Consider the following 15245-nt stretch of genomic DNA (forward strand, 5'->3'; position numbering starts at 1 on the left):
ACCAAAACAAAACAAAAACCACTTGGTAATTAAATTAACAGTCTAATCTTGCTGTGAAGTTAATAGAACCACTGATTCTTTTCCCTTAAGCATTAATGTTTTCATGGTTTCACTGAGTATAGAAATAAGAGATTCCCCTGGAACAGAAGTTGTGAATGAAACATTAACTCTAATTTACACACTGGTAAGGAGACTTTTAATAAGTTCAAATTTCATTGAAGGCAGTTTGTCAGGATCTACAGAGACTAAATGTGCTTATCCTTTTGACCCATCAGTTACATCTTCAGGAATTTACCTGACATTCTACTTCCAAAAAGTGTGCATATGGATAAGGCTATGTCCCATGTATAAGATACCATCATTGAAGAGTTGGTTTAAAAAAAAAACCAAACAAACAAACAAAATGGGGGATGGCTACACACTATAGCCATTGAAGAATGACTTCATTCTGTGTATATGGACTTAGAATAAAATGTACACTATATAATTGTTAATTTAAAAACTGAGGTATAGAACAGAATATGTAATACAAGGAGGTTTTTTCTTTTTTAAGGTTTTTTTTTTTAATTTGACAGAGAGCTCATGTGAGTGTGCAAGCAGGGGGATTAGCAGGCAGAGGCAGAGGGAGAGGGAGAAGGGGAGGAAGAAGCGTGCATTGAGCAGGGGAGCCTGGATTCATGACCTGAGCTGCAGGCAGATGCTTAACTAACTGAGCCACCCAGGCAGCCCAGCAAGGAGTTATTTTTTAAGTGTGAACAAGAATGTTTTTATGTATGTGGAGAAAATGTATGAAAGAATACCTGGTTATTCTGATAAAAACTTAGGTCTGGAGAGTGGTGTGTAAATATGAGAGTGTGTTATTTTTATAATTATCAGAAATCAAGAGTGTAGCATCAAGATTAAGAGCTATAACTCGTAGCCACAAAATATTTTAGTACTGTCAGATAATGCTTGTATTATTATATGTGTGTAGTGGACGGAGCACCAGGTTTAGAGTTAGAATTAATAGAAATAATAGGAATAGGACTAGTTCAAGACCTTGGAAGGAAGCTAATCTTTTAGGGGCTAATATATCCCCCTCCCCCGATTTTATTTATTTATGTATTTGAGAATGATTACAGAGGGAGAGGGAGAAACAGGACCCCCCACCACCAGCTAAATAGGAAAGCCCAATGCAGCACTGTCCCAGAACCCTGATAAGCTAAAGGCAGAAGCTTAACCGATTGAGCCATGCAGGTGCTCCACAATATTCTTGTTTTTAAATGCACATGAAGTATTCAGCATCTAGTGAGTGCCCAGTGATATCAACTGTTGTTTTAGTGCTGCTGAAATCTTCTTTGACTGACATGAACTGGAAGAAATACCAGAAGGACAAGAAATAGGAATAAGCTGTGGTGATAAAACATCCAAGGAGATGCAGTCACAATGTTTGACTGAACTGCTAAGCTTCTTGTCCAAATAATTCTTGAATTATTTAGGTGTGGTGTGGATATAGAAAACAGTGGTAAATCATTCTTTTCATATACCACTTAACTGCTTATCACAACCTTAATTTCAGAAATACTGCATGTGTTACTTATATGTATGTTTTGGGCTAAGTGCCAAATACAGTATTGTTTGTGTGGCAGAAGTCATCAGAAATCTGGGTTGCCCCCAAGTGTCCATTGACAGATGAATGGATATGCAAAATGTGGTATATACATACAATGGAATATTTGTTAGCCTTAAAAAGGAAAGGAATTCTAATGTACACTACAACATAAATGAAATTTAGGAACATGATCAATGAAATAAGCCAGTCACAAAAAGACAAATACTATAATTATTCCACTTATATGATACACTTAAAGTAATCAAAAATTGTAGAGACAGGAAGTAGGATGGTGGTTGCCAGAGACTGGGGCATAGAAAATTGAGTCGTTGCTGTTTAAAAGGTATAGAGTTTGAGTTTTAAAAGATGAAAAGACCTGTGGAGATGGATGTAGTGATGGATACACAGCATTATGAATGTTTAGTACAGTGAACATAAATTTGGTCAAGAGGGTAAATTTTATGTTACATGTATTTTATCACAATAGAACAAAACTGAAAAAAGGCCAAATTTCACAATATGTTACTGAAGGGATAGAGTCTTTATAAATATTTACAATATTAAGAACTTACTGTTTTCCATGATTTTTCATTTTATAAGTCTGAGAAAAGCCCAAATTAAGAAAACCAAGAAGCTAAAAGTTTAAGTGACTAAAGTATGGCAGCTCACCTGCCTAAGAATAAAGCAGCAGATGTCAGAACACTCGGATTCCAGCAGCCCTCCAAAAAAACCGAAATCTTGCCATTTGCAACAATGTGGATGGAACTAGAGGGTATGATGCTAAGTGAAATAAGTCAGTCAGAAAAAGACAGTATAAGATCTCACTGACACGTGGAATTTCAGGAGCAAGGCAGAGGATCATAGGGGAAGAGAGGAAAAAAATGAAACAAGATGAAACCTGAGAGGGAGACAGACCGTGAGAGACTCTGAATCTTAGAAAAAAGAAATGAGGGTTGGTGAAGGGGAGGGAGTGGGAGGGATGAGGTGGCTGGGTGATGGACTTTGGGGAAATATGTGTTGTGGTGAGTGCTGGGTGCTGTTTAAGACTGATGGATTACAGACCTATACCCCTGAAATAAATTAATACATAATATATTAATTTAAAAAAAAACTTGGATTCCAATCCTAATTCTACCATTTACTAACTCTGTGCCCTTGATGGATTTTAGTCTATATAATGGTGGTATAATTTTACAGAGTTATTTTGAGCAGAAGATGAAATAATACAAACGTATTTTGTAACCTAGAAGGCATTATACACCTAGGGGCTGTGTAATCATTTTCTAATCTAGACTTTCTTTGTACAGTATGTTTCATTAGATGGCATAAAAGCCCATTGTGCCAATTTTCTTAGTGGAATGAGACTGTAATGGTAAATCGAACACTTACTATATAAATCCATGCTAACCACTATGAAAGCTTTGGGCCTAACTGAACATGCAGACCAGTATAATGCCTGTGGTAGTGTATATGATTTTATGACCTAAAGACTGTTAAATTGCAAACAGATTTTTATAAGTATGTAAGGACATTAATCCAAAATCACATCACAATTCCAGGTGTTCTTAGTGAGATGACTAGCTGTGTAACTGTCACCTTCCCCCAGTCCCAGTTTTGGGTTAGAAGGGAAGCCTTAATCCTTGAGCTGACATAATTCAAGAAGAGTTCTGATGAACCTCAAATGTATGTTAATACATAGTTCCATGAATAAGTTGCATATCAGAGTTACTTCCATTCTGCACATGTAAACTTTCTGTTCCTGACTGAATGTTATGTTTTCTAAACAATTGGTTCTTTAATGGTCAATTTATATATATAAATCCAATAAATATAAATTATATATTATATATATTTTTAAGATTTTACGTATTTATTTGACAGACAGAGATCACGAGTAGGTGAGAAGCAGGCAGAGGGAGGAGGAAGCAGGCTCCCTGCTGAGCAGAGACCCCCGATGTGGGTCTCCATCCCAGGACCCTGGAATCATGACCTGAGCCGAAGGCAGAGGCTTTAACCCACTGAGCCACCCAGGCGCCCCTATAAATAAAATATTTATAAAAATCTGGAAAATGTAAGTGAGAACCAGCAAGTATTTAAAAATTTAGTCTTTACCTCCTTTTATACTGGGAATTAAAGTTTTTGTTTTTTTTTTTTTTTAAGATTTTACTTATTTATTTGACAGACTGAGAGCTCAAGTAGGTGGAGAGGCAGGCAGAGAGAGAGGAGGAAGCAGGCTCCCCAGTGAGCAGAGATCCCAGGACCCTGGGACCATGACCTGAGCCAAAGGCAGAGGCTTTAACCCACTGAGCCACCCAGGCACCCCAGGAATTAAAGTTATTTTGAAGATGACAGCCCAGCTTAAGTTGAGGGTGCCCCCCTCCCCCATCACAAGCAACAGTAGACATAATTTTTAAGAAATAGAATACTTTAACTTATGTTTTGGGAACAAAGGAAATTTTTTTGCAAAGTAATTCTGGGACCTGGAGTAGAGAGTGAGAAATGAACTTCATAGTTCAGATTGTTAATTTGCTTTAACCAAGAGTTAACAGAAGGAAATGGAAAATGGACAAAAATGGTTTTTTTGTCTAGTCAACACTGAATAGATTCACAAAAGTATTGAGTGTGAAACTACTGGCATGAATTTAAAACCCAAGATCTCTATCCCCAACTCCTACCAAGTGAGACTTGAAGTTACTTGAAGCCTGCCTTCCTCAGAGGTATCCTCACCATGCATCTAGAGCAAATGGAGAACCCTTTCTTTTGGTTGGTGGTGTTATGCCGTCGAGGGGATTATTTGGACAGTGGCTATCCTAGTGAGAATATGGAATTATAATCAGATTTCTTCAATTCTTTTCAGACCCACATCTTTACTAGAAGGTTGTTTGGATTTCTGTAGTCAATGGTATAAGGAAACACTGGGTTATTAGCAGTTTCCAATGATTTCCTCAGGAGTTCCTTCGGTTGTAAAATCTTTTGATGCCTTTGTTGATAAGAGGTGGGTGAGGTTAGTGTCAGTTGACACAGATTCTTTTTTTTTTTTTTTGAAGATTTTATTTATTTGTTTGACAGACAGAGATCACAAGTAGGCAGAGAGGCAGGCAGAGAGAGAGGGGGAAGCAGGCTCCCTGCTGAGCAGAGAGCTCATTGCTGGGCTCCATCCCAGGACCCTAAGATCATGACCTGAACCGAAGGCAGAGGCTTAACCAACTGAGCCACCCTGACACAGATTCTTAAGTAATCTGTGATACTCTTATATTCTTCCTTCACACCCCCAATTCTCTTCCCTACCCATTCCATTTGTACTTTTTATAGAGAATTTTTTTTTTAAGATTTTATTTATTTATTTGACAGACAGAGATCACAGGTAGGCAGAGAGGGAGGCAGAGAGAGAGGAGGAAGCAGGCTCCCTGCTGAGCAGAGAGCCCGATATGGGGCTCGATCCCAGGACTCTGAGATCATGACCTGAGCCGAAGGCAGGTCACTGGCTTAACCCACTGAGCCACCCAGGCGCTCCCCATTTGCACTTTTTAAACTGGATATTCTGTGACAACAAACTTTCCTCTCTTGAATATATTACATTTTTGCTATGTATCAAATATAATTGCCAGTAATTTTCCCTAATACTTGCTCTGGAAAATTCTCCTTCCATCAAAAAGATGCAGGAAAACATTTTTACTTAACCAAGAGGTGTTTTTGTTTTTCTCCACTAAATCTTTTATAGATTAGAGACAGATGTTTTAAACTTGGAAGGTAGTCTTTGTAACATGTGTTGAACTGTATATGTAAACATTACATGTTAAAAGACATTAAATGTATTATTAACAAGCAATACACTCTAATGAATGGTTCTACCTTCTTAGAAATGGGAATTTTGTATTTTCTCTTTGTGTATGATGTTACTTTTACATTGTTTTTTAATCATGGATAATACTTTTCAGGTATATCATTGGGACATAACAATGAGACATGCTCTGAGCATTTAAAATACTCATGTAGAAGAGAAAAGTGGTACACTAAAAACACGGTATGGTGGATATTACAACACATGGTATAAATATTGAGAAATAGCTGTGATTCATCTGTGAGATGAAACCAACCAGGAAGGAAGGGATCCGTGGCATACCTATATTGGTCCAGAATGGGAATTCTTTAGTTTTATACATAAACTTTTAATTTTTTTTAAAAGATTTTTTTTTTATTTGACAGCTAGAGATCGCAAGTAGGCTGAGAGGCCAGGCAGAGAGAGAGGAGGAAGCAGGCCCCCCCTGAGCAGAGAGCCTGATGCAGGGCTCCATCCCAGAACCCTGAGATCATGACCGGAGCCAAAGGCAGAGGCTTTAACCCACTGAGCCACCCAGGCGCCCCCTAAACTTTTAATTTTTAATGGTATATTTGAATTCAGGGAATGTCCTTTTGTGGGGGGAAATTGAGTTCCATTTTGCTTTTGCTAGTTGATTTAAGTTGCTTTGTAAGTAAACTTGTATAGAAATACGGAATTTAAGGAACTATATTTTGTTCTATAAAGGACTTTAATTTTTCTTACAGTTTTTTGGTTATGTTCCTTAATTCCGCAACATCATTAGTACTATTTACCTTTGAGTTAGGGTATTTCCTAATGCCTGCCTATATTTTTCCCACTGAGAACCAAAACATCTTGATATGGGATTATTTGATTCTTCATATACTTGAGTAATGATGCCTAACCCATTCTTGCTAATTTCAACCCTAGTGTGACTTTTTGACCCTAAGATTTAAAAAGTAATATAATAAGCAGAATATTTTAAACAATTAAAATCTTATGCTCTGATTATTTATGATATGATATCGCATGATATCTGATGCTCTGATTATTATTTATGGAAGCACCCCTGTATGCTTCATATGTGTCCACATATCTCAGGACGACTATTCTGTCCCCACTTTGTGTAGCCTAGATTACTCAGGCTAGAGGCAGAAATGACATGCTAGATAGCTCGCTCTGCAGAGATTATATTCATTAGCCTAAGGTGAGAAATGGGGAAAGTACTGTTTTCAATAGCAAGCAGGTACCTCTCACCTCGCCACAGAGTAAACTGTCCTGTACCCCCAGTGAACCCTTTGACTTGATTGGTATGATAGGGAGAAGATAGAGGAATCTATTTCTGGGGATTCTTTATTTTATTCTCCATTCCTTCAAAGGCCCAAAGTTGAGAACCAGTGAACTAGTTTATTAGTATTCTGATACACTGTTCTTTGGTGTCATCTAGGAAACTTGAAAAATATTGATACCAAGTCTTACCCCCAAGATCCTGATTTAAATGGTATGGGGTGCAGTCTGGGTACTGGAATTTTTTTTTAAAAGCTCCTCATCAGATTCTGATTTGCTGTAAAAACTGTAAAGTTTGAAATCCACTGGCCTAGTCAGTAAAGCCAGAGAAAGTAGGCAAAGGGATTTTGAAAAGCTGTCTTTCCCAATTGTGAATAACGTAAGCTCCTTGAGGGCAGAAAACTTCTTCTCCGCTGTGTGCCTAACATGAATTGGTGTCTAGCACTTAGCAGGCACTGTCAGAATCCTTTCTGTAGAATGAAGGAGTTTGCTTAAGAATCAGTATCTTTTAAAGAATGAACCATTCAAGCATTAATACCTCAAAATAATCTGAATTATATGAAATAGTGGTAAATTAGTGATGAAACAGATTAGACTCTTTCTATGTGCATGTGGAAGAAAAGCTGAAACAAGGTATTTATTTAAATAGCAGTAAGCAGCCCTGCATGAATATGAAGTGCAAATATGTTTTTATTTTTCCCCTTAAGTCTGTTTGCACTTGAGATCACCCACTGGGACAAAGTGATTGCCCCACTGAGGCTAACTTCTACCATAAAACATTTCCTTGATTTAGTTAATTTTATCTTTTATCTATTGAAAAGGATTTTTTTCTTCTTCTTGTCTGCATGTTTTTTGCTTTTCCTGTGTGTGTGTGTGTGTGTCTGTATGTGTTTGTGTTCAAATAAAGGCAGTACTGTCTCCTCCCTTCAGGAAACACCTTTTTTTTTCTGTGTGATACAGTTTTTGTCATTTCCACTTTCATGTGGACTAAGAAGTCCTTCTCCTGTGAAAAGGAAATTTCCCAGCTGTTCATAAATTGTGGATCCTGCCGTGGGAGAGGGGAAGATATCAGAAATGAGTTCCTTCTCTCTATTCCATATGTCCTTTTTTTTTTTTTTTTTAAGAGTTTATTTATTTATTTATTTGACACACAGAGACACAGCGAGAGGGAGAACACAAACGGGAGTGGGAGAGGGAGAAGCAGGCTTCCCGCTGAGTAGGGAGCCCGATGCGGGCTCCATATGTCCTTTTATTGCTTTTTCTGTACAGCTTCTCTTTTAATTTCTAATATATACCATCTAATTGACAAGATGGTGACTATCTGGTGACTTCCCGAGATGGTTAGAGGATTAGCTCTGTTTGTATAGTTAGACCCATGGTGATAGTACTTTGTGAGAACTGTGGCAACACTGCTTTGCTCTCCTCCAATTGATTGAAAAGGTAAGACGGGATAATCGGAAGATTGAAAGGGGTATTATTTTGAAAGTGCTTTTTACAGTGTTGTCTTGGTTAGAATGCTTACCACTTCCTCTCTTCTGTAAACACACCCATTTGAGCATATCACAGTTTCCTTTGTTTTGAGCCTCTCTTATATGTAGGTAGAACTACCACTTTGAATATGATCTCTTTTTTTTTTTTTTTTTTTTGTTGATTTAAAGGGAGCACCTCTAATAAACATCTAAATATCCAGCTAACTTGCTTAACATGACAGGAACGATCTGTCATGCTATTAAATTATTGTTGGTCCCACATGTCCTGCTCCTTTTGCTCATGCGACTTCTACTGCCTAGAACATGGTCTTGCTGCTGCTTTGCTTGACTTTTATCTTTTTAAATTATGATCTGTAAGTCACATGTTAGCTCCGTTATGAGAGCCTGGGCCTGAGTAAGGTGCCTGATGTTTATGAGTTTATGTAGTATCCTGCAAAGGATAGAAAGGGAAATTCTGGATTTTTTAAGTTAACCTTTTGCTACCATAGAAACAGCTTACAGAAATGAGAGACTAAGGATCATACATAGAAAAATGGACTTCTTAAGAGCCAAGGTAGGTTTTGTCATTTTCGTTACAACCTGTTTCTTCAGCCAACACAGGTTTTTAATTTGGGAACATCATGATTAAAGGTTATTCTTTGGACTCTCAAAATACTTGTCATCCATAGGTTTACTGACACTTCATCAGGGCTATTTGAATTGGGTGTATTACACAGGCCTGGTCAAAGGGTGAGCATGTGCTGGAAATGAGAAGTGAAGGGAATAGAATTGGGGCTTGGGAACATTTGTGTTTTTTTAGATTGCTACTTCCTGTTCAGCTTAGGAGGGTCCTGTAATTTTGTTGTAGTTAAGGAGATAGTCTCTAAGTTTGACAGATCACAGCTGTATCCTGTACTTTGTGTGAAAATGCATTTGCTTTCTCTCCTGTTCATTTAATTTTTCTAATTTTCTAGTATATTAAAGTTTATTCTAGTGTTTCATGGAGGAAGAGGTTGGATATGTGCCCAGATAAGAATGTGAACAATGGTTAAATATTAGGTTATAGTTAGTGAATTAAACATGGGTGTGTGTGCTACAAAAACTGAATGACAAGGAGAAACCTCCTCTGAATAAATTTTTAAAAGAAGATCCCAAGAGCATTTGAATGTTTTAAACTAGTGCTATAATTGAAGTGGCAGTTTTATTTTTTTATAAACTACATAATTCCTTTACAAAGAATTAAATACTTGCTCTGTATTCTAACCATCCCACAGTTTTACTTTCAAAGTTTTAGAACCTCAGGATGTTATTTCTTTCATCTAACCATCTTAATCTTAATCATCTTTGATTGCCACTGGAACAGTATTACCCAGAGCTCCTTCCTTCCTTGAGATTTTATACTCTAGTGTCTCTTTTAGTTTAGTGCACTAGTAGGTTTTGTACATTAGCACTACTTCATTTTTGACATTGGTCAGACAGATTCAAAATGTTTTTGACTTCTCAGTTGAAGTGTAATGTTTCATTGATGATACAGAGGAATGATAACATGTTCCATAGAAGAGAGGATTCCAACTTGAATATTCTCTCCTGAGCAGCAACTTAACTTTGATGGAGTGGAAAAACTACTGGCCTGAAGTCAGGAGGTAAGTGCTTTGTTTGACCTTAGGTAGTGACCTTATGGACCTCTGAATTCTCAAAAGTGCAAAGAGAGAATTGGACTAGATGACCTTTTAAGGTCTTTCCAGCGTTTTTGCTATTCATGGAGCCCGAGGTCTGTTAGCACAAAATGCATTGTCTCTATTAGTGTCCATTACTCTCAAAGATGTATTATATATTGGGGCGCCTGGGTGGCTCAGTGGGTTAAAGCCTCTGCCTTCAGCTCGGGTCATGATCCCAGGGTCTTGGGATGGAGCCCCTCTCTCTCTGCCTGACTCTCTGCCCACCTGTGATCTGTCAAGTAAACAAATAAAAAATCTTTAAAAAAAAAACAACAACGACGTACTATATAATATGAAAGATAAAAAGAAGATGAAGCCAAGGGCACCTGGATGGCCCAGTTGGTTGGGTGTCCGGCTTTTGGTTTCAGCTCGGGTAATGATCTCAGGCTCCTGAGATCCAGCCCCAGGTTGGGTTCCTTGCTCAGCACAGTCTCTTGAGATTCTTTCCCCACCCTCCTCCCCACTCCCCCTCTGTTCTTCTCCCCCATCCCCACTTGCACAGTCTCTTCCTTAAATAAATAAATTAAATAAATAAATAAAGGTGGAAGCCATATTGTTCCAGATGGTGGGGCTCATCACACGAAGCCACATGCTATAGTCAGGGTAGATGCAGGTAGTGTTGATGGCTTCCTGACAGTGTAGATAGTGAACAGGGGCTTATGAGCGGACTTACTCAGTGACACTTTTATTGGTGTAGTACCATCTAGAAAAAGATTGTACCTTTTTTCTTCTTAACTTCTGGTTGGTCTTGGAGAGGTGTAAGTGAGGGAACTGAGTAGACTCAAGCTTTTGGGAACTTAGAATGAGAACACCTTCAAAGAACTACTTTTGTAAGGAAGGAAGCAAATTGGTATTATATTTCACAGAGTTGGTCTACAGGGCACATAAAAGCAAATACATAGATGGAATACAAGTGCTTGTAGGGGAAAAATACCCATTTGCTTAAAGACCTTCCATAACAAATAGAATGGCTAATGAGGGATTAACTATTTGCTTTTTTCTTTTGCTTGATTCATGTTTATCTAGGTGTATAATCACCCATGTAAATGGATGTAAAAGTCTGTGATACTTTTCTTCAGCAGACTCATCATAAAATGTTAGCATTGTTTGAAATCTTTGATATCCCATTCAGTCTTCTCATTTGTAGTTGAGGAAACCGAGGGCCAGAAAGACTGAGTACCTTGGCCAAAATAATGTTGTGAGGTAGAATGAGAGTTAGAACTAGAACTGGAACCCAGTTCTGCTTGCTCTTAGGTTTTTTATTATTGAGAATTCATACCTATTCTTTATATATTTGAAAGTATGAAGTGTACCACAAAAATTTTCAAAATAGTAAGCAATTTTTGTAAGTTAGTAAATGAGACTTAATTTTCCACTTTTTTTTTTCTGGGAATCCTTCCCCTGAGCCTTTGCTCTTAAGTCGCATTCTGCCACCAGATAGATTTTCATGTCACATTCTTTATCAGATTCTTGGACTATGAGATAAAACAGTGCTAAACAAAAGTAAGATAACATAAATGTAATGTTTCTGTGCAGTAAGAATCCAGAAAATTCTTACGATAGGGCAGGAGTGTGTAACACTGAAATATGTTGGTTTTATTTTATTTTATTTGAGAGAGAGAGAGCGCGCATGTGTGCGGGCACAAGTGCGGGCACAAACAGGGGAGTGGGAGAAGCAGGCTCCCTGCTGAGCAGGAAGCCGAACCCAGGGCTCAGCCCCAAGAGTCCAAAGTCGAAGGCTGATTCCCAATCCACTGAGCCACCCAGGTGCCCCATGTGGTGGTTTCAAATAGGAATTTCAGAATCTTAATGTAGCAGAGAGCATATGGTGGGTGGGATAGAATTCCTGATTAATTGTGCATTAGTAATTACAGGTTTTGCTTTTATTTTACATAATGACTTAGTTGGTTTTTTTTAAGATTTTATTTATTTATTTGACAGAGATCACAAGTAGGCAGAGAGGCAGGCAGAGAAAGCGGGGGGGGGGGGGGGGGAGGGCGGAGCGCCAGGGAGTAGGTCCCCCGCTGAGCAGAGAGGAATGCTGGGCTCAATCCCAGGACCTTGAGATCACGACCTGAGCGGAAGGCAGAGGCTCAACCCACTGAGCCATCCAGGCGCCCCAATGACTTAGTTTTGAACAATGTCTTTTTTAATGATTGTGAGGCCCAATTTATATTTAAATGTATTTGGGAATGTTTCTACTCACTGAAAAACAGCGCATTCTGAAAATGGGAGAAGCTTTTGAGTAGGTCAGACAATGGAATGTGTTAATACTTAACATTGCTGTGGACCGGTATTTGAACATTGTGATCATCTCAGCTATACTGTACGTTTCAGTCTGTTCTCTCTATTGTTAATGTGAAGAAGTGTAGTATGTAGTGTACTGATTTGAGACCTAAATTCTGTTTGAGAATCTCTCAATTTATTCCTTTCTGCTGAATAGTTAAAATTATATGGGTTACTTAATTTGTTCTTTTTTTATAGGAATTATACAATTCAACATGTGTGAGAGAGCTTGGATTACTTTTTAAAGAGTTCAGGTTAGGAAAATGCTGTGGATTTAAGTTTTTCCAGAAAGCTAACCTAGCCAACAGAAAAGGTAGCATTAAATTATAAGCTCTTGTTACAGAAGAAAAGGAAAACTCTCTCTCTCGTAGACTATTTTTATTTTTATTTTTTTTAGGTAAACTGCTAAATATAAGTTTAATAGACCTATGGAAAAGTACACAAATTATAAGCTAGAGCTTGACAGGTGTGATCAAATGAACACACTGTATAATACCACCAAGATCAAGACATGGAACATCCTGATGTGCCTCCCTTCTTGGGCATTATCTCCTCCTGGCATGGTAGCTGTAATCTTGGCACACCTCATAGGTTACTGTTGTCTGCTTCTGAGTATTATATAAATTGAATCAATCAGTATCTGCTCTTTTGTATCTGGCAGCTTTTGCTCAACATTTTTTTTCTGTGAAATTCATCCATGTTTTTGCAATCATAGCAATAGTTTATCTGATTATTGTGCGTATTCCTTGTTATGAATGTACAATAATCTGTCCTTTTTGTGGATGGTCATTCAGATGTTTCTCATTTTGGGTCGTTAAAAAATTAATTCTGGGGGTGCCTGGGTGGCTTAGTTGGGTAAATGTCTGCCTTCTGCTCAGGCATGATCTCAGAGTCCTGGGATCTAGCCCTAAGCCCTGTGTCCCCATGTGGGACTCCTGCTCAGAGGGGAGGTTGCTTCTCCCTCTCCCTTTGCCCCTCTCTGCCACTCATGCTTGCTATCTCTCAAATAAATGAAATCTTTTTTTTTTTAATTTTGCCATGAATATTTTTTAGTATTCTTTATAGATGTATACACACACACACACACACACACACACACACAAATACACATAAATTTAGTGTTCGTATATGTGTGTGTGTGTGTGTGTGTGTGTGTGTGTATGCATTTGTTGAATGTATTCCTGGGAGAGGTGTAGCTAGATTACAGGGCATGTGTGTGTCCAACCTTCGTAGATAATGCTAAAAAACTTCCAAAATAATCGTACTAATTGACATAAGGATTTGTGTTGTTGAAGAGTTCCAGATGCTCTACATCCTTGCCAATACTTGGTATTAACAATTTTTTGTTTTTGTTTTCATATTAACCATACTGATAAGTAGATAGCGTATCTCCCCATGGTTTTAATTTTTATTTCCCCAATGACTAATGATGACGGGCATTTCATTCATTTATTGGTCATTTGGACATTCTCTTTTGGGAAGTACCTGCTTAGCTCTTTTACTAATAAACAGATCAGGTTGTCTTTTTTTTTGTGATATTTAAAATATATTCTGGGGGGCGCCTGGGTGGCTCAGTGGGTTAAGCCCCGCATTAGGCTCTCTGCTCAGCAGGGAGCCTGCTTCCTCCTCTCTCTCTCTGCCTGCCTCTCTGCCTACTCGTGATCTCTCTCTCTGTCAAATAAATAAATAAAATCTTAAAATATACATATACTCTATGGAGTATTATGCCTCCATCAGAAAGGACGAGTACCCAACTTTTGTAGCAACATGGACAGGACTGGAAGAGATTATGCTGAGTGAAATAAGTCAAGCAGAGAGAGTCAATTATCATATGGTTTCACTTATTTGTGGAGCATAACAAATAGCATGGAGGACATGGGGAGATAGAGAGGAGAAGGGAGTTGGGGGAAATTGGAAGGGGAGGTGAACCATGAGAGACTATGGACTCTGAAAAACAATCTGAGTGTTTTGAAGGGGCCGGGGGTGGGAGGTCGGGGTACCAGGTGGTGGGTATTATAGAGCGCATGGATTGCATGGAGCACTGGGTGTGGTACAAAAACAATGACTACTGTTATGCTGAAAGTAAATTAAAAAAAAAATAAAATAAATAAATAGCAGCTTAATATATATGTGTGTGTGTGTGTGTGTGTGTGTGTGTATATTCTGGATAATCGTTTATCAGATTAAAGTTTTATCACTCTAAAGTCTATAGTTCTTTCTCCCCTTCTGAACAATCCAAGGATCTTAAAACACTTTAACTCTCATTCTCCATTTCCATTTTATGTGATATTATTGATCAGGATTTTAGTTCCACTTTTTTAACCTTCTACATTTGTTATTGCTATTATTTTATATGGTATTTTTTAAATTATTCACTTGTATACCATTTTCTTTCCTCTTCCATTTCCATTCCTCTAATTTAAAATTTTCTGAAATTCATCCTTCAAAAGTTTCTTTAATGAATTTATAGAACTCTTTAGTGAGACAGGGTTTTTTTTTGTTTTTGTTTTTACTTTTGATAGTTCTGTTTGATTTACAGTTCTCGGCTGACTGTTATCCTCTCTCAGCACTATTATTTCTATGTCTTACGACTTTTTTTCTTTTGAAGTCTACTGCAGGTGTAATTAACAGTCCTTTGTAGGTGATTTGTCTCTGAAGTTTCTAGCCATGATTTCCTCAAATACGACCTCTTCCCTATTAGAAACTCCAGTATGTATGTTGGACCTCTTTGCTCTCTGTTTCTTTCTTTCTTTCTTTCTTTTTTTAAAGATTTTTATTTATGTATTTCTCAGAGAGAGAGAGAGCACAAGTAGCAGAGTGGCAGGCAGAGGCAGAGAGAGAAGCAGGATCCCTACCGGACAAGGAGCCCAATGCAGGACTTGATCCCAAGACCCTGGGATCATGACCCAAGCCGAAGGCAGCGGCTTAACTGACTGAGCCACCCAGGCGTCCCTGCTCTCTGTTTCTTAGTCTCTCTTTTACACATTCCATTTCTTTGTCTCTCTGCCATTCTGACTAGTTTTTTCAAATTTAGATTCCAGTTTATTCTTTCTGTGTGGGCCTAGTCTACTCTGTTTAATCCATTCACTAAGTTT

At 38.1% G+C, this 15245-nt stretch overlaps 1 protein-coding gene across 3 annotated transcripts in view; it reads left to right on the plus strand.

Annotated features, from left to right (window-relative positions):
• The window catches only part of ADD3 (adducin 3), a 128149-nt gene that overhangs the window by 43760 nt on the left and 69144 nt on the right, over positions 1-15245 (plus strand). The window contains exon 1 of one of the 3 annotated variants that reach the window (XM_044240480.1): positions 9681-9789. The exons of the other annotated variants lie outside the window; for them this stretch is intronic. The gene's annotated coding sequence lies outside the window, so the exon portion shown is untranslated. Of the gene's footprint in view, positions 1-9680; positions 9790-15245 lie in introns of those variants that run through there. 3 annotated transcript variants of the gene reach the window in all.

The sequence above is a fragment of the Neovison vison genome, chromosome 2 (genome assembly GCF_020171115.1).
Source record: "Neovison vison isolate M4711 chromosome 2, ASM_NN_V1, whole genome shotgun sequence".
NCBI classification, from domain to species: Eukaryota; Metazoa; Chordata; class Mammalia; order Carnivora; family Mustelidae; genus Neogale; species Neogale vison.